The 24,090-nt window shown below is 33.2% G+C and overlaps 1 protein-coding gene across 5 annotated transcripts in view; it reads left to right on the top strand.

Annotated features, from left to right (window-relative positions):
* The window catches only part of LOC114131605 (LIM/homeobox protein Lhx2-like), a 94,726-nt gene that overhangs the window by 26,087 nt on the left and 44,549 nt on the right, over positions 1–24,090 (top strand). For 4 of the 5 annotated variants that reach the window (XM_050199243.1, XM_050199242.1, XM_050199241.1 and 1 more), the window contains exon 2: positions 9,376–9,421. The exons of the other annotated variant lie outside the window; for it this stretch is intronic. The gene's annotated coding sequence lies outside the window, so the exon portion shown is untranslated. The remainder of the gene's footprint in view (positions 1–9,375; positions 9,422–24,090) is intronic. 5 annotated transcript variants of the gene reach the window in all.

Raw genomic sequence — 24,090 nt, 5'->3', positions numbered from 1 at the left:
TCATCAGCTGCAGGTGTCTTATTTGCCACCTCGATCTGACGAGTCGTTTTAAAAACTGGTAATCCGGTTGATTTAAAAGTAAAATAAAAAAATCAGCTTTTTTCGTCTTTGTACGTAATTTATAATAATGTAATGTACGTCTAATAGTAGCGGTAGTGGTATTCAAAACGAGTATTACCTTTATAGTAGGTACCTACCCATATAATGTCTTTATAATAAATTAATAATAACGTATGATAGCCGCAGTATTGGGGATATAAAAACACAACTACATATTTTACGAAACGTTTGTCAGAGTTTTTTTGCAGCATAAAACACTGCGATTAGTTAATGAGGTTGTCCCACGTATCTGCCTCCGCACGTGTATATATATATATAATACGACGTATACGCTGCATAGCGTGTTATGTTTGTACGAATTAAAACGCGGCGTCGTTATTAAAATTAGAAACCGTTTTCGAGAAAACAAAGACGTGGCTTTTCGCGTTGTTATAATAATAACGCACCGTTCCGCTTCCACCGCCGTACTTGTTCTCCAAATCGTGGAAGTCGACGGACGGACGGGTAGTGTATACAATATTCCTGTGCGTATGGCGGCGAAGGAGGCGGTTTGTTAGTTAGCGAGTTAAGTTCGTCTGCTTGACGCGCGCGCATGTGTGTGCATGTATATAAAATATATAACATCCCTCTACCCCCTAACCCTAGCAATCCGGGTCCCCTCCACTCCACCACCCGTCAGACACGGGTCGACAATATAATGAGGTTCGCCCTGGTTAAATTAGAACTCGGCCGGCGACGACGACGACGACGACGACGACGACGACTACGGTGTTAGCGACGAGGGCTTTTTAATGAGTATGAACCAATTAGACGCAGTAATAGAACAACGCGCCCAACAAAGACCCTGCTCTTCATTCCCCGCCGTTTTCGGGCGACACGCAATCTACGCGTATAATATGTATATAAAGTCGGTAGTGTGTTAATGACAAAAATCTGTGTGTGTGTGTGTGCGTGTGTATTGAAACTTACCCTAGCTTACTTATACACCGCTTGGCTGGAAATTCGGTTCTCGATTTCAATTCAAAAAATAACAATAACTTTGTTATTAATGAGTAATTAAATTGTAGTACATACGTGATCTTACAAAAGTGTGTGTATCGTAAGAACACGAGAAATAATATTTTCACGGGGTCTTCTGTTATTATAGTGTAAATTATAAACGCGTGTCGAGTGCAGAACCAAAACGTTTATAATTGAAGAAAGAGGACGTGAAAATAGATCATTAGGATTCAGGGTAACATAATATCATATTTTACTCTATAGAGGATTTTGAACAAATGGTTATCAGAATTTTTTTTTATAAATCAAACGTTGTAGTACAGTAACAACTCATAACTAAAATTCGAGATTAAAATTTGTGTTATTTGTTGCAGTTTTTATTTTATATTATACATTTTTATAAGAGTATTGTATAATATTATTATTTATTAGTTTATTACCTGTATGTAGGTATAAAGGTGATTAGGTAAACTTTTTGCCTAATTTTGTTTTATTGTAAACATCGTTAAGATTATGCGTTTATACTACTCCGATTTAATTATTTTCCATTTAGTTGTTTTGCAATTACACGATAGCTAGTTGTTTACACTACATATCCTGCCCTTGGATTCTCATTATTACACATAATACGAATATAATATGTCGATCCAAGTTAAACAATACAATTTATGGCAATATTTAAATATTTATCCGGTTTATAATTGTTATGTGAAAAATGATTATTCCCTTTTCCAGACAATTATTATCATTAATATAATTACCCAATAATATTCGGGTTTAATGAATCCGATTGAAATACTTTTTTTCATCACTTGTGTATTGTCATATTCGTGGATAACTGTCCCTATCTCATTGTTTCGCCGACAAATTGGAAAATATATTCATCGTTCAGTTTTTAATTAATTTTTTATTGTCAGTTCGTAAAAACATAAACACATAAATTGTTGTTTTATTGTTCGATTTCAATTTGTCACGCGTATTCTATCATTTATTAAATACTCAAGAGTATAAAACTAGGACGGTGCACGCAGATAGGAGTAAAAGAAATGCAGTTTAACAATGACTGAATATCCACTCACTAGTCGACAAGTGGAATAGTAAACACAATAAGTTTTATTGCACAGTCAAAATTAGTGTTAAACATCAATATATTTATTTTTGTTTTGTTTCGGCAATAGCCATTAAGTTAATTAGATTAAAATTTTAAGATATAGGTAGAGAGATGTTTCTTAGAAATTTTATTTGTTCCCTTTATTAGTTACCAAGTGCGTTTGGATAAATTAGATATTCTAAAAAAAAATTGAACGGTTTAATATTTTAATCTGAAATATTGAAACTTGGAACTTTTATAAATATACTCATAAATCGATTTATAATAGTATGGTAAATATTAGTGTACAAATATTATTATAATTAATTTTAAATATAGAAGGTAATTAATTTTTCAATTGAATAAAAACATCTTACGTTGTATTAAAATTAAATACACGACGAGACTTAACCTATCTAGGTACCTGGTACATCGTATTATGTTACAGTGAACTACAAGCGTTTTATACTAGTTATCTATTAAATGTATAAACAAATATCTTTATTGTTGCTATAACCATGTGAGTAATTCTAGTAACAATTCACTGAATAACAGAATATCTTTTTTGTATTGAAGGAAAAACATTTTGAGAATATACAATTTTATACTCATATTATCTAATTTTTTTTGCACTCGGGGATGGATAATACTTTTATTCGGATCGTAATTTTTTAATCTATGGCTAAAAATAATTTGTCAAACTGAAAGTTGATCGGGTGGTTCAAAATTCACTCATTTGAAAATGATAGATACTCACAATTCCTAACCTTACGCAAATTCCATCTATAGTAAAAAAGAAAATTGTTTTATTTTATGTGACGTATATTGTATATATATACGTTGTATGTGCTCATATCATCGCTAACCGTGTTGTTATTATTACGGCTTCTCCGAATTGTTGACGGCGTATAACAGGATTGTTTACGGGTGCTCGCTCGTCCCGAGGGGGTGTCGCGACACGTCTCTCGCTCGGCTAGTTATTGATGAGAAGTTGTCGAAGAAGTATAAACGATACAATAATACTAATATAGCTGAGGACTGGGGTCGTAGGAAATAATACCTGGAGCGTTCCTTCAATTAGCGCAGACGCCACGTATACGCCTATATGGTCATATAAATATAATACGCGTGTATACACATACCTACCTAAAACGGTTGGAGAACATTGCAGCATATAATAGTAGTTGTGACTACGAGCATAACCGCATTACCGACTTCCGTGGTATAACTGGTATAAGTTTAGTGGCGTGTTTTCAGTGTCATCGGTTGGGTGACCAAACGAAGACCCGGAATAACGCGAATCCGTGTGCGTGCGTGTATGAGAGCCTTGAGGCTTTCTGTGTCTGAAAGTTGTATGCGCCTTACAATCATATAATAAATGTCTAGCTGTGTTCTGCAAACAAAAACACGCGAATTCCAAAAGATAAATTTTAGTACGACAAAGCTCACAAACGCTAAGCAAACACCTCGGCGCTTCTATAGGTTATTTTTAAAAAACCTGTCACCCACTCCTTACAGGTCGAAATCACTAGATCCACTGCCATTATTGACAAACAACAATATGTATGCCCCTAAATATTTACGCAATGTGTGCTCATTTGTTAATTACTTTTGAACGAGTCAAATATAATTGGACGTATAAATCATTTGTGTGTACAACGTTCTGAATGTAATATACCAATTATAATCAACCGAAATATAACGTATAGTACGGCGCGTAATATGATTGACAATTATTAATTGTAAATGTTTTTAAAAGATAAAATCGTGACGGACGGCTGTGCATTCGTCACAGAACTTTGGAATTATCCGCCATGCGGTATTAATTGGCTCGTATTCGTTTTCTGAGCCCTGTTTCCACACTGCAGAGTGCGATATGACTCGTGGCAGATATAAGAATGCCATACGCGTATAGTTGCATACAATAACGCGCGTGTAACACACAACTCCCTACGATGCTCGTGTGAACGCCGTCTTTCACGATAATAATAATTATTATTATCATTTGTACGATTACTGCCGCCTCGCGTTATTATTATGTAGTTCCGTGCTCGCTACTGCAGCTTGTTAGGAGGGCACGCCGTCGTGCCACGGCTCTCCGGTGCCAACCGCTCGGAGGCGTTGCAGGTTATAAAGCGGGCGCGCGTCTAATTAGTGTCTCGTGTCGCCGCCGCCGACACTCGAAACATTATTATAATAATAATGACGGCGACGACGACAACGACGGTGATACTACTACTATGTATGCTGCTGCTGACGAATCGAACATCTGGTATTAATTATTATTATTTACCTCGGCGCGGAAACGAGAGCCATACACTTTTTGTCTCACGGATTTATGTATAATTTTTTTTTTTTTTTTTTTTTAATTGGCCCTTTAGAGGTTCGATGCAGTGTTTTTACTGCGGCTGCAGCGTTATAATCCCGCTCGTAATTATAACAAGTCCGTCGGACACGTGTGTGGTTCTCTCCGAAAGTTATACCGCGGACGTGTTTTTAAATAGTATAGAGCAGGTTTCCGCAAAAAGAAATTGTATTTGCGCAACATAAATATTTTTGTCTTAATAACGTATACTCGTACCGAAGTCTCCGTTTATCACAAACGAGATGTGCCCCCAGGAATAAACAGACTAAGCATATCACTAAACTCGCGGAGATTGTCTGCAGCGAATTTTCCGGAGCACTCGCGAGTGATAGAGAGACGGCAAGAGAAGGAGTAGAGAAGAGAGAGAGAGAGAAGTAGAGCATTTTGTATTCTCGTTAGCGCGGCCCAATTAGCGGCACAACCCCACGTCAGACCATAAGGCGCCGTTTGCTCGTCGCCGCTATATACTACCGCCACCGCCACCGCAACCGTACCCTTAACGAGCTCGATACCCTCCAACCATCACTGAAAACCCTCCCACCACATTACCAACCCTGAGCGACCAACGTCGACGTTTGTGGTTTTTTCCTCGTTTTTTTATTTATTTATTTTTTTTTTTTTTTTTGCAAGCCGAGCTGATGATGTATGGCTACGGCCGCTCCTCATCGGCATCACATAATATTCTTGTTGTATATTATGTATATGTATTTGGTGTACTCGAGAATTATCCTGTATGCTTGATACTTTGTTGTAATTATTATTTAAGCATATTAAATCTCTCTCTATATTTTTTTTTACACGCGTATTCGTATAAATTTATATTATTTTACTTAGTTAAGTCACTATCGAAAAAAATTCCAAATTTTTCTTAAATTTGTTTCTTTTGCGAAAGATCTATATTACACTCGTTTTTTAGTTTTTATTAACACGACTATAATACGCATATTCATTATTCATATTATCATCATAAATGAAATTACTCTACTACACACTATAAATATTATTATATACCTAATATTTTATGTTATAAATTACAATAATACATTAATACGTATTATAACAACGAGATCGCTTCGATCTCTTACGGAATATAATACTATATTATTTGTACAGGGCGTACATATTTTATATACATATAGATACTATATATAATATATATATAGCGACAAGAGTGACTTTAATGGTTTTGCCATTACTGGTATTCGGGGTATCCTTTATACGTCTACGGTGTATTTTTTTTTCCTTCCAGAAAAAACTCTCTGTCAACCTCTTATACAGTTATATATGTACATATACAATTTATATATATATAGGTACTGACCAACAGAGTCTATCACTATCCATTAACGCTCAACACAAACACGTGGTGCCAAATATTTGTTCTGAGGATGCTCATCGTCTATCTGGATAATTTACGCGTTCCCTTTTTTTGCAGTATTTATTTTTCACCATCAGCCCCACACACATCATGAAAGCGTTGCAGGTGTGTTCATCTTATGTATATTTATACTGTACACACAAAACACAGAAATAAATAAAACAAATCACTATTATTTTAAGCGATAAGTCTCGAGTCTATTGGGTAACAATGTAACATAAACCATTAAACGTTTTGTTCTAGGGCACGAAGATTAGACCTTAGACTAGCTTTTTTTAAATGCCGAGTATACAAAATAAAAACAAAAATATTTCACTGAGAATTATAACACTATATTTTTGATATTTTAGTATTAGGGTGTCATTCTCTGTTACCCACTTCCCCCTTACAGTTACACCACATTGTAATATAATAATATAGAAATATACACTCGTTGGGACGCGATCCAAAATATCCCTGCGCAATAATAATAATAATAAGGGGGAATATTATAACGTGTGGAATATGATACAACAATAATAGAACCGAGAGAAAAACCAGTCGTGTTATTGGTGAATGTGTCGGACCTTATATAAATAAGGGACCTAGTGACGTTATTATAAGATCGTAATAGATAATATTCGTTTTGTAAACGGTAAAAATAACACTTAATAAACCATCAAACCCTGCACGATCACAAGTACAAGATTTTCACCACTCGCATGTTAAAATTAAAATCGAAAAACACTTTATCTGAAACTTTCGATTTGGCTATTTTGCGGTACTTCACACGTTTCCTATTGTTTATTGAGTTAATTTAAACACGACGTTAATTTTAGGGTAATTAACTGACAACGACGTGCTGTATAGAAATGATTAAACCGCCACTCGCGTGGTTCGCACGCGCTAATTCGTCGAGGCGTGGTTGAACATAATATTATTTCCTGCAGTGCGTATAATTAGTTTGGAATGACATCTGTGCGAACAAATTGAAGTGGCGAGCCGCGTCGAGATCGTCGTTTTTATTTCTCTCGGGTGGTCTTCTATACCTCACCCATCTACTTGCGTACCACCACTTGCACTCACTGGTAAAAACGATTTTAACGTTATCACTTTCATAATATAAAACATTTAAACATAATAGTGTATACGAACGACAGTCGATACGTACTACTCTAGTGCTGTGATTTCTTTGATAATATACATTGCAGTACAGAGCATCCCGTCAGCAAAGTTAATTTTTTTCCTCAACTTATATCCGGTTTTTGGTCAAAGTTATTTAACATTTATTATAATATGTAAACATAACGTAATTACGCGAGTGATCACTTATACTCACAATCCACGTAAAACCACGATACACAAACGATATTTCAAAAATACTCAACTGCAGCTGCACTCGACCACCATTCACTCGCTGCTTAAAAATAATATAATATATCGGATTCGATTGCGCTCTGGCAGTTGTTATAGATCCGAGATGATTGTAATTTGAATAGTTATACTCGTATGCAATAATTTTATATCATATAGTAGTATAGTAATCGTGTTGGTCTACGTTCGAGTGCGTATCGGAATTATCGTTTTCAATAATCAGCCACTTTGATTTCTATTGAAACGTTTTCTTTATTTCTTTTCATCCGACAACCGCAACCTGATATGCGTACATCACTCATCCGATCTAATGGCTAGATGGTCTTGGTGGGAGTATATATTTTGATATTTTGTACAATTATTACCTCTGCGTTCACGTTCCATCGGTTTGACGTCCGTAAATGTATTTACCCGAATGCGTAGGCATCTCGTTTTAATAATATACACATATATATAGAAACATTGTATATTATTTACATCGACAGTAAAATACAGACCAATAAATAAAAACGAATCTATTTCAATGCCTCGGGATTTTCCGTAATAAACAACAAAAAATAATAAAATTTGACGTAGCGACGTATGTCGGTAGAGAAAAAACCTGAGCATTCAAAAAAGCAGTTTAACACTGGATCCTACATCATAATCCTTATCCTGTATAATTAATATAATACTATATTGTATAAACCTGTTTGAATAATCCGTCCCTTACTGTAAACGTCACATAACTGCCTCTGGATTACGTTCTCGTCCCCCGTCCGCGCGTAATCTCCTACACCAACAGCACTTATACTATATGCTTTATAAATAAATACCTCCTGGACTATTATTATTATTTTTTTTTTTATATTATTAGTGTACATTGGGTCACTCGAATATATATATTTTCCGCCCGTTTCAGTTTTTTTACTCGAGGGGTGCGGGTTGCTTGCTTATTCGAGTAATTAGCAATTATGCGGACATAAATAAAGTTAATTAAATACTACAATATTATGTTTTGTAAATACATAAAAAAACAAATAGAAGAAAATAATAATAACATTAATAAAAATTATTGATTAGAAACTTTTTTTACTCTATTCGTTCCTCCGATGCATTCTTCTGAGAGAGTTTTGAACAAATACTGCGATGACATATTATTATCTACTCCACTAAACACTTTATATTGATGTTTTCCCTCCATCATGGCCTATCCAGTATTTATTCTTACACATTAGTCGTTTCTATATGAAATATAATATGTTTTCGTTCGAGTTTAAGTCGAAAGCTGAACTCTTTCTGGAGTGAAGAGATAACGTTGCTAACTTTTCAACAGTATTTTTATATTAGTTCAAATTAAGTACGATGATGAGCTATTGATTATGGCTACAGGGACAGCTAGGATTTGGATTTATATTGGTTTTTCGTTGTTGCTTCCGTGTATTATAGACTATAATAAACATCTCTATTCCATATTTACTGTTTATTGCAGTATTCCAGTATACGCATGATTAAAAAATGTCTTCAGAAAACACGACTATGACTATATTACACTGGTAGCACAATATTATTAAACATTTAAATATTAAATAATATTATTTATTAGACTATAAAGTGAATTTGAGACGTCTAAGTTATAGTATTAATACATCGCAGAATAAGTCCACAGTAGAACTGTGTTATTTTATAACGTATTTATTGTAATACTTTATGTATACATTTCGACGAATCAATATTTAAAACAACAATAACTTGATATCGTGTATAACCAAAACGGGGAGCCGGAAACGCGTGATACCGGGACAACTACTACAGTTACTAGATTAAACATAATTATTATCTACTATATAGTCCCAATATTGAAATTGTTATTGTTTTATTATAATATATTATTAGCGTTTAATCTCTATTAATATAATATTTGTAGAAAATCGATAATTTGCAGGTTCATTCCCATAGAAATGGTTACTATATTTTTTCGAATTGACATAGGTACGGCTGCAAAATATATTTATAGTATATATATTTTTTACGACAATACCTATTTTTACAAATGATTTTTTTAGAAGTGTATTTTTTCTTCCTTAGAATATGTTTGAGAATTATACGACAAATGATTGTAGTTGTTAAATATAGTTTTTCTTTTTTCAGATATTCGCAGTACAAAAAGAAATTCTTCGCCATTATAAATGACTATGTGAGTAAATTATTTAACAACACTGAAATTATATAATACTATTATATTATAATTTATAATCCCAATGATTTATTCTTACGAGTGTTAATAATATGGCTCATAATATAGGATTGACGTATTGTATAAGATACAGAAGACTTATAGCGAGTACATATTTTTTTAAGTTCGAAATAGCTTTAATGCTAACTTTTGCTAACTTATATGCCATGATATTTTTCATACATGACGTATAATAGACGCTTATCATAATGTTATAAATGTTTTCGATTGTATACGTTTATAATACAATTATATCGTTTAAATATTTAAACAGCTAAAGTTATCAAATTATTTTATGATCCAAATACTCGTGAAAATGTAAGATGAAACAATTTCATTATATTATGTTTAAACGATAAGCAGCCGCTTATACATTTACACATGAGCGATACGCGTGTATACTCTTGTCTCTTACACACAATAAATATTAAATAGTGTATGCAATAAACATATTTATTTAAGACATTTTAAATTATATAGGTACGTCATAAATGTAAAATTAGTGAACCGATTATTGTTAAAAATACGTTCTACATAGTAGACGGTAGTCAATGTATATTTGTCTAAATTTATCATCTAAATAAAGTCTAACAATATCGATCCGTTAATATAACATTCAATCGAGATAAATTCGTTTTATGGAATACATATTACATATTATTTAGGGAATTATCAAATATTTGTATTTTTTAATTTTAATTATTTTCATTAAATACTGTGATAATAATTTGGGTGTAGAGGAACATTACAGAATGACTTCAAGCGTAAATCTTAAAAATCGACATTTAGTCGAGAAAAGAAAACGTTTTCGAAACAACTCAAAGAAGTAATTAAGAAATTTATTAGAAAACTTATTATCTCAGTAATCGTACTTAATGAAATGAAAAATTACAACAAACAAACAAAACCAGGTCAATTAAAAATTAAAACATAAATTATTTACGATACTTTTATTAATTGGATTTTGTTTTCATTCGGAACAATATATTATGTCGATATTGATCATTATATTGTGTTATTAACTCAGCGAGCAGATTTATTTATTTTTTTACTTCGGAGTTATATTTTAATTGTTCTTTATATTTACTCAAGTTATTCAATAAACTCATATAAAAAGACTACATAATTACGTATATAAAAATATTTAGATATGTATAGTATGTACCTATATATCAGATGCAATCATTTAGTAATTATTTAACGTATTTATTATACTCTCGAATAAGAAATAATTAGGTTTAGGTAGGTACCTATTAAAACCGATATGTATTTATTATATAATATGCTTTAAATTATCATTATAAATTATTATAATTATAATAAAACAAAACAAAACAAATAATTTATCCGTGGAAATCACAGTGTACCGGTGAAAGGAAGTGAGGGACAATTCCGTGACAGATTTTCCCCAAGGTAAGCGATCGATAGACGTTAGATCATGTATTGATAAATAGACGTAATGCTCTCGTACTACGATTAGCGACAGCATATAGGCCGAGTATACTGAGATTATAATAAAAAAAAAAGTGCAAGACTTCCTCCGCCGACGTCCGGAAATCGAACTATTATTACATTACATTGTTTTATCGTAGGTATATAATAGAATAATCTAATATAGCCGTGTGTGTGTGTGTGTTTGTGAGCTTTTTACCACCGTGGTGACGTGGCGCACATGTGTAACGCCGCCTCGTCCACATGGAATTCCCGGATGTTGTTGTTCTCGTCGTCAAATGTAATTAGAGCAGCCACACATATTATTATTATTAAATAACGGGTGTGCGAAGCGATGTGCGGGGAGGTAGAGGTTTTCTGAAAATACGGTTTACGCAATTATGCAACGTAGAAACCAATTTTGTGTTCGTCCCTCTTTAGCTCGTCGTGCCGTTCACTCTCCGGTCGGTATGATATATATAGAATGTGTGTGTGTGTATGTGTGCGTGTGTGTGTGTGTGTGTGTGAGTATTCCAAGTATACATTATATGTATATACATGTCGGCTGTGGACGAGGGTGGAGAAATTTCTGTCAAAGGGACGCTGCACGCACGCACTTGCTCGTGTAATAATGAAAATTAATACCTAATGGGATTAATTTAATATGTACACCGGTTGGCGTGAACAATGCACCGCGCGAATACGCACCGTCAAACCGTCAAAACGTTCCATTTCCGCTGCCGTCGCCTCGGCAGGGGATTTCTAAAAAGTTTCCTTGATTAATTAAAACGTCCCCGCACGACCGCCCCTTCCACTCGGCTCGTATATTTTGGCGAGTCGATTACTTTTGACGTTAATTAAGTTTGATCTCGCGGGCGGCCATAGGACCGCCGCACCTCACTATATATTATATTATTTAGATAATGAGATCCTTTTCGGTCACTGCCTTCAGATCACTCAAAAATGACCAATATACATTATTACGTGCGTAATTATTTTAAATAAATAAGAGTACTGAGTAGACTTTTCCAAATTTTTTTTTATGGGATAGTACAAGTCCTCTTATTATAGTCTGTTTTGCTCTCTCCACCCAACCCCACCATACCACTAATAAGTCCGAAATCTACGACTCCACTGCGTATAATACAAAGTGTATTAAAAACGTATAAAGAAAATCAGCCCTGTCACGTACTCCATAGGTTATTGTTATTTATTATACTTGCTGCATATTTTTATAATACAAAAAGAGTACTTTTATACATTAAATCCGTGGTTGAAATAATGTGCGGTATAATATCACTGCCGCTGTGTACTGTTTTAATTTCGGTTAATTCGCCTCAGATGCCGCCGCTGTCTGTGCTGACAATGATGACCGTCCAACCCGACCCAGTAGCCATCGTGTATATCACCACGAGCACGCAAAAGTCTAGCAATTAAAACGATGTCCATTTACCCGCTCGTTACCGAAGCAACCGCAATTACGAGGAGCCAGGGAATTTACGCCGGATCGTAAATCCGGATCTACTCGCCGCCGCCTGAGTGTTGTCGTAATTAGTTAGGTCTTGCAGCTCTGCGCTACTAAAAATCTGGCTGTAGTAAAAGAGCTTTTGATATTGTTTCGTTTAGTATCGCCTGTAAACCGCCCAGAGATAGCTATATAATCTTAAATTATAATGTATATATTAAAAATGTACATTATAATTATAATATAATATAATGTATTATATTATTACATTATTATGTATAAAACAAAATCTCCCGATAAAAATCCTCTTATTCTATTCAATTTCTGTTTATCGTGAGAATTGTAACACCCGACCGTTTTAATGTGCCTATAAGTTTTTTACATTTCTCAACGACGGCACACAAACTTTTATTTCCTACTTTTCATCATCGGCAAACGGAAATTCATCTGCAGCGTTAGAATATATTGATCGATAAATACTATATACTTACTTTTAGACGACCTATACGTATATTGCATTTTTCCTATATTTCTCGGTGAATATAATTTTAATGTACCATTATATATAGATATGTTGTATGATATATTGTACTACGCAGCGTAGCACCAGGTGGCTGAAATCTCACTCTTTTAAAAGTGAAACAAATGAAATTTATTCCGTAATTGACTTTAACGGATACCAGTTTATGATGTTGGACGTTTTTGATAACACGATTATAACTCGACCCAGTCGACCCTCCATATTTATGTGATATAGGGATTATAAATAATCTTTTCAGATGGGGGTGAATATAAATATATAATAATATCTTTCACGATATTTATAGAAATACGTTAATATATTATAAATAAATTACTTGTATTATAAATTTTTAACTAGGTTTATTCAAAGTTTTATTAAATTATGGCTTTGTTAAATAAAAAATTGTTTATCGTTTTTACGAATCGGTCTTAATTATATTTCTTAAAGAAAAAAATTGCTTTAAATTATTTTTTACCGATTATTTGGCTAAAAATAACTCGTTTGTCCAAAATTGATCATCGTCAATAATATGGTTGTTTATATTGCGTAAACAGTATTATATATTGATATTTTAACTATAAACATTCGTCTCAATGTACTCGTAATAAACGGTTTATAAAATTTAATTGCACCTATACATAAATGTTAATGTGTGTGTTTTGAGAATAGACAAACAGAAATCCGATAGCGGTGTAGAGATTATAAGCTATATAGGATGTATAATAGCCACTTCAGTCCTCTCTCTCCTGTAACTATGTAATCTACGTGTATAGACCGTTTAGAAAGAGGTAATAATAACGGTCAATATAGGTTTTTTTTTTTTTTTTAAACAGGACTCTCGATATCAGACCGGTGACCGATATTGTTGGGCCAAAATGTTATTAGAGTGCTGTAACAGGGATACTTGTATGTATGTATAAAAGGAGCCCACAGCGTCGAACTTTAAAATCCCGAAGGCGAGCGCGTGCCTCCGTCTATAAGTTGCAATCGTGACTCCTCTCGTCGCGCGACCTATACCTGCACCACCCTACCCACTGCCTACCCAACCTGCTCCGTCCAAAGTCGTCCAGGTATATGTATACACTTAGGATGTATGCCATATATACGCACTTTCCTTTATAAGTTTTCTCATCCATTACGCGTGGGTGTTACCAGTCGAGGTCGGCGGCGAAAAAGAGAGGGGGAAGGTGCACTCGTCGCACAACTTTAAAGCCATCCGCGCGCACTCCCGTCTCGTGTTGACGGTGTATATACTGTATGTATATATATATATATATTGTGGCAACGGTGGCAGTAGTGGATGCCGCGCGCGCGTCCCTTATCGATATAACCCCGCGGTAACCGTGGCCGGGCGGGTCGCGGTATAGAAGAACCACTCTCCGGGTCCGCCGCCGCCGTAGTCACCACTCAAAACCCATTAATGGGCTCTAATGGAGCTCTCTGGTTTTTCACTCATCTCCCGCATTCCGCTCGTCTCACCCGCTCCTCGGGTCCATTATAACGCCGAGCTCGTATACTTCTGTCTAAATCCTATCCGCTTACACGTTTTAGAGGAGAGACGAGACCCAAAGAAAGAGTACACACTCGCAGACCCATATATATATATATAATATGTATGGTGAGAAGGAGAGTAGATGTTGCTCCGCGGTGGCAAACTCACTCACTGGAGTACGCGGGGAGGACTAAGTGACAAACCGTTCGATTAATAATAAAAACCGTTCCCTTAATTGACTACAATAAGGGATTCGGGTACCGCTCCTGCCACCAACCTTCGTCTGTTACAAGAGAGAGTATAGTACGCTCGGCTGCTACATTCGTGAAAAGTTAATGCGTGCCATACCCCTCTACAACCCGTCCGGTCACGTTTCCTCTTTGCCAACATCATACGTGAGTACTCACACACACACGCGCGCGCGCACACACTTACGATGACGGTCGCTTATGACGAAAACAGAAATTAGATACATGTTGAAAACCCTCGACTTTACTGCTCTAATATATATATGTTATATGTTTTACAATATTATAATTCGTTTAGATTGTGTGTATGTGCATGATAATTTAATAAGTAAATAGATACTACGATCGTCTAAATTCGTCACTCTCTTCTTAAATAGATACTCGTATAATGACTAGTCCTTAATTTTAATGAAATAATTCAAATATGGCATAAACACGATAAATTTTTAATTTTTGTATGCCTTGAAAAACGAATAGGTACAGCGATTTAAAGCTTTTTTCTTTCGATAAATATTATATAACTGTAATAAATTCAACTCGAAAATAGGTATGTATAATGAAATTGCTATTCGGTATTTCGAATCGAATTCTAAATGTACATATTTGATACGATTAAGATTCTGATCTTTGTTTTTCCCTGCTACAGTCATCAGGTGGTATATTACAATATTATGGAATTAGAAAACGATATTTGTGTCACGCTGGGGGAAGAGCGGTGTATCAAAAGTGTCGTCATTACTATTTCGAGTTTTTAATGACGCCACCGACCCGTGTCATAACAAACCCTCAATCAAAAGGGATTTTGTTATGATAATAATACCTCGAAAGGGTTGTAATTTAAAGGGTACTGACGTACTACGGCTTTTACTATTCATGATTTGCATACAATTTAAGTGCTCTGCAGTATGTGCATGTGTATATAAAAATAAATCATTAAAACGTTTTATTATTATTATTTTACCGATGCGTGAGAACAAACATTCGCTACGATACATAGGACAATAACGATATAATGCATTCAGGATAGAAAGAAAAAACCCGTGATATTTATTTGCACTCATTTTGTGATTTAATCCATTGCTCTTTGTACTGTCTACGGAAACACAGCACACTAGGGAAATCTATTTGTTTTTTTTATTATCCTTTCTTTCCCATGCGAAAGATACATGTAAATATTTCAGATCATTCGACGTAAACGATTATTCCACCAGTCTCCTTACGTGTTACAAGAGCTGAAAAATCGCCTATCCCGGCGTCGATGATTTTTAAATAAAATAAAATATACGTCTACGCTTGAATTCGTTTTTACCATTATCAATATCATCAAATTTAATTTCACTACTATTCCCGAAGTGGTACTATTCATGTATATCATGGTATACATACAAACAACATGACAATGCAATTTATATAATATGGGTAGGAAAAGTCACAAAAATATTATTATGTACAACACGCCAGTATACAAGACTGAATAGGTATATAGACTATAAGTCCCGCGATTATACGATTCAAATATTATTCGATCACTCACATAGTCACATATATTATATATTTTGAATTCAAAAAGATATTAACTACATGAACAAGTAAATTGTAGATTGAATTCGTATATATTATGACAAAGCATAGCAAACACATATTTGAGTTCCATTTTTTCATGTACGATTGTCGATTACATAACTTTCAGAACGTTTCTTTGTATACACGTATACTAGTTCGTATTTTCAACACAACATAATTTGTAAGCTACGCAGTGCATAGGAACAATGTAGCTATTTTAAATTTTTCAAAACTATTAAAAATACGTATTTTTTCATTTGATGTATGATTAATTATAATTTAAAAAAATATATATGATGTTTCTAAAAGAAATAAAAATAATGACAGGAAATAGCGTTGTCATATCACGTGTTTTATAACTAACTAACTAATGACTAATGAGGCACGATAAAGAACACAGTGTAATAATGATTTGGTAGAGTTATTTAGATCATTACCTTGACAACTTTCCTTAATTAACCTAATTTACATTTATATATAAATCGAGTGATAAAGTATTTCGACAAATATTGAATCGTATTTTGGTAATAGTGTTTATTTTACAATCGAGATACAACAAATAAAAGTATAATAATATGTATACATTGTAATTTATGTCAATAATTCATCAAAAAATACTATTTTGTTATTCACTTAAAAGCCTTGGTATTACATAAAAAAAAAATGAAATGTGCCATATTTGTGACTATAATGGTCCCATATATCTTGGATGTTATACTTACTTACAAAATAAATTACGCACTGTAGCGAGAGCCAAAAAAAAAAACAAACAACAACAACCGTATTATACAACAATAGCACTTTAGACAAGTTAAAAAATATAATACAATTTGTCTGGTATGAGTTAAATAAACAATAAAGTTCAATTGTATTTAGTGTAAAGAGTAGAGACCAATAACACTGACTCGGAAATATACGAGTAATATTACATAAATTATGTAGTACAAACCACCGGTTAAATAAACCACGTGTAATCGAAAGACGGTCGCGGGGTCAGAATAAACACACGTGTTAAAGAAATCACAGTTATTATGGAACATATTTTATAATAATACTATATCTTATTATTTTTTATTAATATGAGTAGATATTATATTACTTATCATCAGCGAGAGTAAACATTTCCTGTGTATAGACGTGATTTCATTGTCTTTATTGTCTTTTAAGTTACCCTATGAATGCGTTACAACAATGACACGATACTGTGCTGCTATAATAATAGTATCCTTTAAACGTCCTGTGAAAAAAGACAACTTAAATTTCGTAAAAAAAAAACGAACTCCTGAACCGCGTATAGGTACTAAGGCACTACTTGTACTTATAGTATCATGTTTTGACATTGGGTTTGACGAACGACCTTCGTGGAATAATAATAAGTATTGTGTAATATAGGTACTTGCACATCAGTGTGCAAGTGTATACGATCGATCACGGCTAATTTTCGATAATAAACCATGAGGTGTAATGTGACGGGGTCGCTGTTATTTGTAAATCGAATTTTTTAGCGATTGGATTTTGGTTCGGTACCGGATGTCACACGGGTGTTCCGTAAATGACGGAAATAAACGTGCAAATCAATCGCATATAAATAAATGTATGTCATATATACGCGTATACTATAATATAATATATATTGTTACCGATGTGGTTTGGCGGCGTTTTTGAACTCGAAAGGGGTGGGCATAAGGAGGCGGTTTAAGGGTTCGAGGAAACGAGCACAAAAGAAAAACGTACTTTGAAATTCCAAAGGGAATTTATATATGTACAAGAATAAAACGGAATTATGATTTATAATACTGACATCGATTGCTACCGTTCGAGGTGGATATTATGCAAAAAGAAATTTTGCCCGTGTGTGTCCATCGGGATAGGAGCGTCGTAATAATAATAACAATAATAGTAATGGCGCATCATATATAGGAAAGGCGGTAGAAGTAGTAGTCGTCGTCGTCGTCGTTGTCGCAAAGGCAATTTAACGGCAGAGTACGCAGAGGGCCAGATATATATATATATATGCGTATGCGTGTGTGTAAGGAAAAAGTAGGAGCAGCAGCAGCAGCAGAGCAAGCAGCCCATGTATCATGTGTGATAGTTATCGATTAAATAACACCCGACCGACGGGTATTGGTTTCGGCGGCGATACTCGAAATTGGTTTTTCTTCCCCATTTCATTCATATATTAGATTCGGAAAACGATTTTCCTCCCTCTGCCTTACTCTGTCTCCTTTTTATCCCTCCGTCACACCATCCTATCCCTTCCGCGCGCGCGTCTCATTCATGACCTACTCCTCGCGTCGTGAACCCCCTTATTTAAGGTGTTTTCGATCAAACACTCCTACATCTCTTCGCAATATTGCTAAGAGGTTTTTTCACCCCCGCTGCCCGTCGTTGTCGTTTCGACGTCCGCCCGCACCCGCTACACCGGTGTTATATCGATTTGGACCTTTTCGCCGCATATGTAATATAACTCTCTCTCTCTGACCTCTCTGGCAGGCAGCAAGCAGGCTGGCTAGCCCATCGGAAATTCTAATAATAAAGTCAACGGAACCCCCTGCGGACCCGTGTGGTCCACCACCGCTGTTTCCGCTACTACCGGTGTGAGTGGGAGTAAGAGTGAGTGAGAAAGAGCGATGGGACGGGGAGAGCTTTTGCCAGGTTCCGGTTATTGCCCAATGTTTCAACCCTCGTGGAAATTATTGAAATTGGCGGCCGCAATGGGTATAACAATAACGACATTATATTATTATTATTCCAGAACATAATATTGGATAGGAAAAATAATACTTATTGGCTGACAATGGCATATATTATTATATTTATACGCATCACACAATTTATACACATATGTACCTCCGACATAAATCATCAATATACCTTATTATAGAAGCTACTGTGTTTTTATTATATCTAACTGCAAAATCGAATTACTATTTACGAAAATTGTCTAGTTATCCAAACGATATAATACATTTCAGTTTATTTTATAGATTAGAAAAATAATATGTAATTCTGAAATTTCTATTGATAATAACTTACACGGATACTACTATAATTGGTTGCAACTATATTATTTATGCGTAAATTTAGTGTATCTAATATAATATAATACGATATCCAATTATTTTAGTGAAAACGGGTATGTTTGAGGATAGTACAATATTTAAAAATATTGAATTTATGTAACTTATTTTATCGTGGTGTTTTACTATTGATCATTATATATTTAATATAATATACCTATCGATAATTTTTACCTATACATCATTTTTATTTATATATATATAATATTCAAATGTTTTATGCTGATTTATAGAAAAAAAAATCATACAATATATATAATATATGAAAATAGATAAGAGATTATGGTAAATTTTATACAAACCGTATATTGCAAAATAAATCAATTATGTATTAAAAAAAAAAAATCAATCGAATCGCGTTCACGTTGTAAACCGTTAAAATAAAACCGAAATCGCCACAACCAATAAAGGTACTTTCCAATTTTATAATTTGTCAAAGCGAAATAGTCAATTTCATTATTTAATTATTTTGAAACGATATTATATATATATATTATATATATATATATTTTTTTTGGCTAGAATTTTGCTTTTAAAATACATTTATAAATTCTACATAGGTATACCGTAATGTCATTACGGTTCAATCAGTTTTCGATTTTCATCAACGCAATTGCTTTAATATAATACCACGGGTAGTGTAGAGAGAACAACACACAATAACCGGAAAGAAAATGAATATATTCGAATGTTACATATACTACCTATCGTATATAATATATACACCATACATTACACATAAACGTATTTATATACGTAGACGGGTATGGTGGCAGTTAGGTTTATATATATATATGTACATATTAGTTTATGTTGAAATGCCGAACTGTTGTAGCGGATTTTTTTAATTAATAGTAACGATTCGTGGCATGCGGGTGGGCAGTCGGGCGGAGTCGAGGGTTTAAAGCCATTCGAATTATCCGCGGACTGCCTTTTCCGCTAATGAAGCCGGTTCCGGAAAACTGCGTGGAAATTCATTACGTTCCCGATTCAGCACTCTTCCCACGTTAATTAAATCTACCCTCAAACCTCACTGCTACTATATTCCTGTACGTCCACCCATCCATCTTTCCACAATACCGGGAACACTTAAAACACTCAGTTTCCTCTATTTAATAAGATCACCTTGTATATTATATTATAGAGTATTATGTACTACTAGTATGTGTGTGTTACTAACCATAAACCCCCTCCTCCTTTACAACAGTTACTTTTTTACTGATCATTTCATCCCCAAAAAGTATGTGACTGTACCTAACTAGTTTAGATTTTTAGATTCTGAGCAGAACAAGGAATGTATTGGTTTTACAATGATGTTTATTTCTTTTTTATTCTGTAAACACTTTTTCTCCCCCTAAACTTGCTCAAAAGTACAAGTGTAGCATATTTTCTGAAAGGTAATGTTCTTGATCTGGTACTTTAAGAGGTCATTTTTGGATTTTCGAAACGGTACTCGAAATAAAAGCGGTTAAAGGAGAAAAAACGTACGATATCACGATTTTGTAATATTAAATAATTATGGACGACTAATTACGGCTTTGTTTATCACCATAGAAACGAATAAAATTAAATAAAAAAGATCTTTTCGTCCGCTCAGAATCGTTTTTTATCGAATGCAATTATTGCATTCAAATCGAATACCTACAGTAAAATTACACTATATCCTGTCCGAGGACCGAAGGGACGATGGACAAACATCCACCACCGAAATGCGCGGACCTACTTTTTTTTATATTAATAGCGAGTTGAAAATTAAACTGAAATACGTACAATTAAGAGCTAATGATATGTTTTGATATAATCTGAAAATTTATGATTAACCGTTTAGAAAATCGTTTTACTATTAAATATACCTCTATGCATATATTTAAACATGAATATGATATATCTATCATTATATTTATATTATATTTGACCTACTAGTTATTGTAGGCTTATTTTATTTTAAGTATAGTCATTATTAATTATTCATTAAGTAGAAAGCCAATCACTTCTGTGAGTCGATCTATTTTTTTAATCAACTTATTTATGTAAGCTCAACAGTATTATGATACAGTCAGGAAAAACGACTTACAGTCATAATATGCCATATCATGCATTATAATACATCCTATAAAATATCCATATAAATACCTACCTAGTTAAAATTCCTCTAATCAAATTATTATTCCAAAACTTATATATATATATATATTATATATATTATTATATTATTATATTATGTGTTATATATTAATGTATTTATATCTTTATGTATTCGTAAATGAGTTAAATACTTCAAGAAATAATTTCGACTCTATTTAGTGCTTTTTAATGTTTAATGTATAATAATAATGTTTTATTCTAATTCGGTTTTAAATTTTTATTTTTATATATAAATATATGACACATATTTCAAAAAAAAAAAAAAATGAACAATACATTTTTGTGTCATGTGATATATCTCTTATAACTATAGCGTGTTAGAAAAATAAATGGACTCTCTCATTTATAAACGTTTATTGAAATTGCCGACTTCACTTTGTAGTAAGAATAAAAAAAATCTTGTCGAATTTTATTATAAACCGTAACAAGATTTTACACCGCATTTTTCTTTGATTTTTAGATTATATTTCATAGATATATGTATAATATACAATATATGACAAGCGTGTCTAGATGAAATTGAATAACGAAAATTACGATTCAGTCGATAAATAGATGTCTAAGTTAAATTGTAATACAAACTCGGTACTGATGATTGTTTAGAATTCTTGTTCAACTTAAAATATTGCGACTTCAAAATTTTAATCTAATAATTTGTACCTACCTAACAATGTAATGAATTATAAATATTTTTTTTATTATTCCCATGACTAAACAATTCATATTCAAAGAATAGTTTATCATATAATTTTTTTATTATAATGGTTTATTAATTATGTTTTTGTGTAAAAAATTAAAGATTTTTTGTATTGTTCGTATAATTTGTCACAATGCCATTGTTTTCGTCAATAACTACTTTAAAACACGTGATGATTTAATTTAGAATATATAAGTAGAATATACAAACACATTGAAGAGATCTAAACAAACATTTTTTTTCTGTGAGCTAAACGATGTATATAATATAACTTCTATAAATAAGATAAAAAAACGTCTATTTGGATAAACATACTTATAATACAGACACAGTGTATATGTATTTACTATACATATATATATATATATATACCTATATATATTTATCATAATAGAATAGACTTAGACTCGTACATAAAGTTTTGGTTGGTAAATAATTGATTATGAGATTGTATATATTAATACTATAGCATGTTACTTTTTTAAAACCAATAAGCATTTCCTAATGTAGTACTTAAAAAATCGATCTGTTGGAATGTCATATTTGAATGCTTTGCGGTAGAATCAAATGTATTTTAACAACTGCACCCCTCTGCAAAACACCTGAGCTAACGAAATATTTACAAGCAAACAATTAAATATAAAAGTGACTAATAAAATACTATTGCTAGAATGTTCTCTTTATAAAGCAACAGTTAATCGTTATATATAAAGTCAAATAGTTAATAGACTCACCACTAGTATGTCGATTAAAATCGACGACCATTTAAAGTAAATTAATACTAATAAGAACCTATTTTCGAATAATTATTATTACATTGCCATTTTCTTATTTTTATTCTCCTCAAAGACGTCCACCGGTATTTATAAAATTTTAATATACCGGGGAGGATGAGAAAATGTCTGGGCTTTTTTCCTCCCATTCCGTCGCACGATACGAAAAACCTAAAAGCTATTAAATAATGCCGTTAAAGACATTCGTTGTGGAATTGGGCTACATGGTCGGATGAGGTCGGGGAAGGTGGTGGGACCTGGAGAGAAACGTAGTCCAATGGAAACTTATTTCGAGAGTGACGTCCTAAGTTACTGCCGGTCGCCGCAATAAAGTATATTGATATCCATGAAATATTCAGAGACGGCATGGCACGTTTTTTTTTTTAGATAGATTTCAATTTGTCTGAAAGCTAATATCGCGGTAATGTGCAGAAAAAAACATCGACGCAGCCACGATAAGACCCAACTCTAAGCACTCTCGTGGATCTTTGCGGATTGTCTTTAAATGTATAGATATATAATATATGTGTACTTAAAATACAAATTCACAATAGAAATTCAAACGGAACACACCGCAACGATTGTGGCTGGCGACCGGTATTTTATATTATGATCGTTTGGGTGATTTTTTACGTTGACTATCTCGTTTTCTTGGTCGACTTAAGTGATTATAAATTTATTTATAAAGGTATTGTATTTAATTTAAAACGAATTTTCATAATTTATAACATTATGGTGTTTTTTACTATATCAAACAACTCATATTATTCAGCAGTATAATTTTCTGAAAATATCGCTGTATTCATAATCATAACAAACAGATTTCGAAAACCTCGTATAAGTATAGTATAATGTATAATATTATAATATCGTATAATCTATCAAACACATATTTACATTTTACATATCGTTGACAAAATACAAACACTAAATAATATCTGTGCGCATGTTGTTTATTATTGTATATTATATTTGATCAATATGTACTGCATATCGTGCACGAGTACCTAACGCATTATATATTTATAATTTATATATACATTGGCAGCACACGCGCGTAAATTTGTAAACATATAGATCACGCCAACGCCGTTGGAAATTAAAATGAGACCTTGTGATACAATTATTACAATATTATAAGTGCTGTCCTCTTATATTATTGGTCATAACACTATCATAACTATTTATGTGTATGAGGGGGGGCGGTAAGAAT

The sequence above is a fragment of the Aphis gossypii genome, chromosome 2 (genome assembly GCF_020184175.1).
Source record: "Aphis gossypii isolate Hap1 chromosome 2, ASM2018417v2, whole genome shotgun sequence".
Classification (NCBI taxonomy): Eukaryota; Metazoa; Arthropoda; class Insecta; order Hemiptera; family Aphididae; genus Aphis; species Aphis gossypii.
This window is presented reverse-complemented; position numbering and strand designations above follow the sequence as displayed.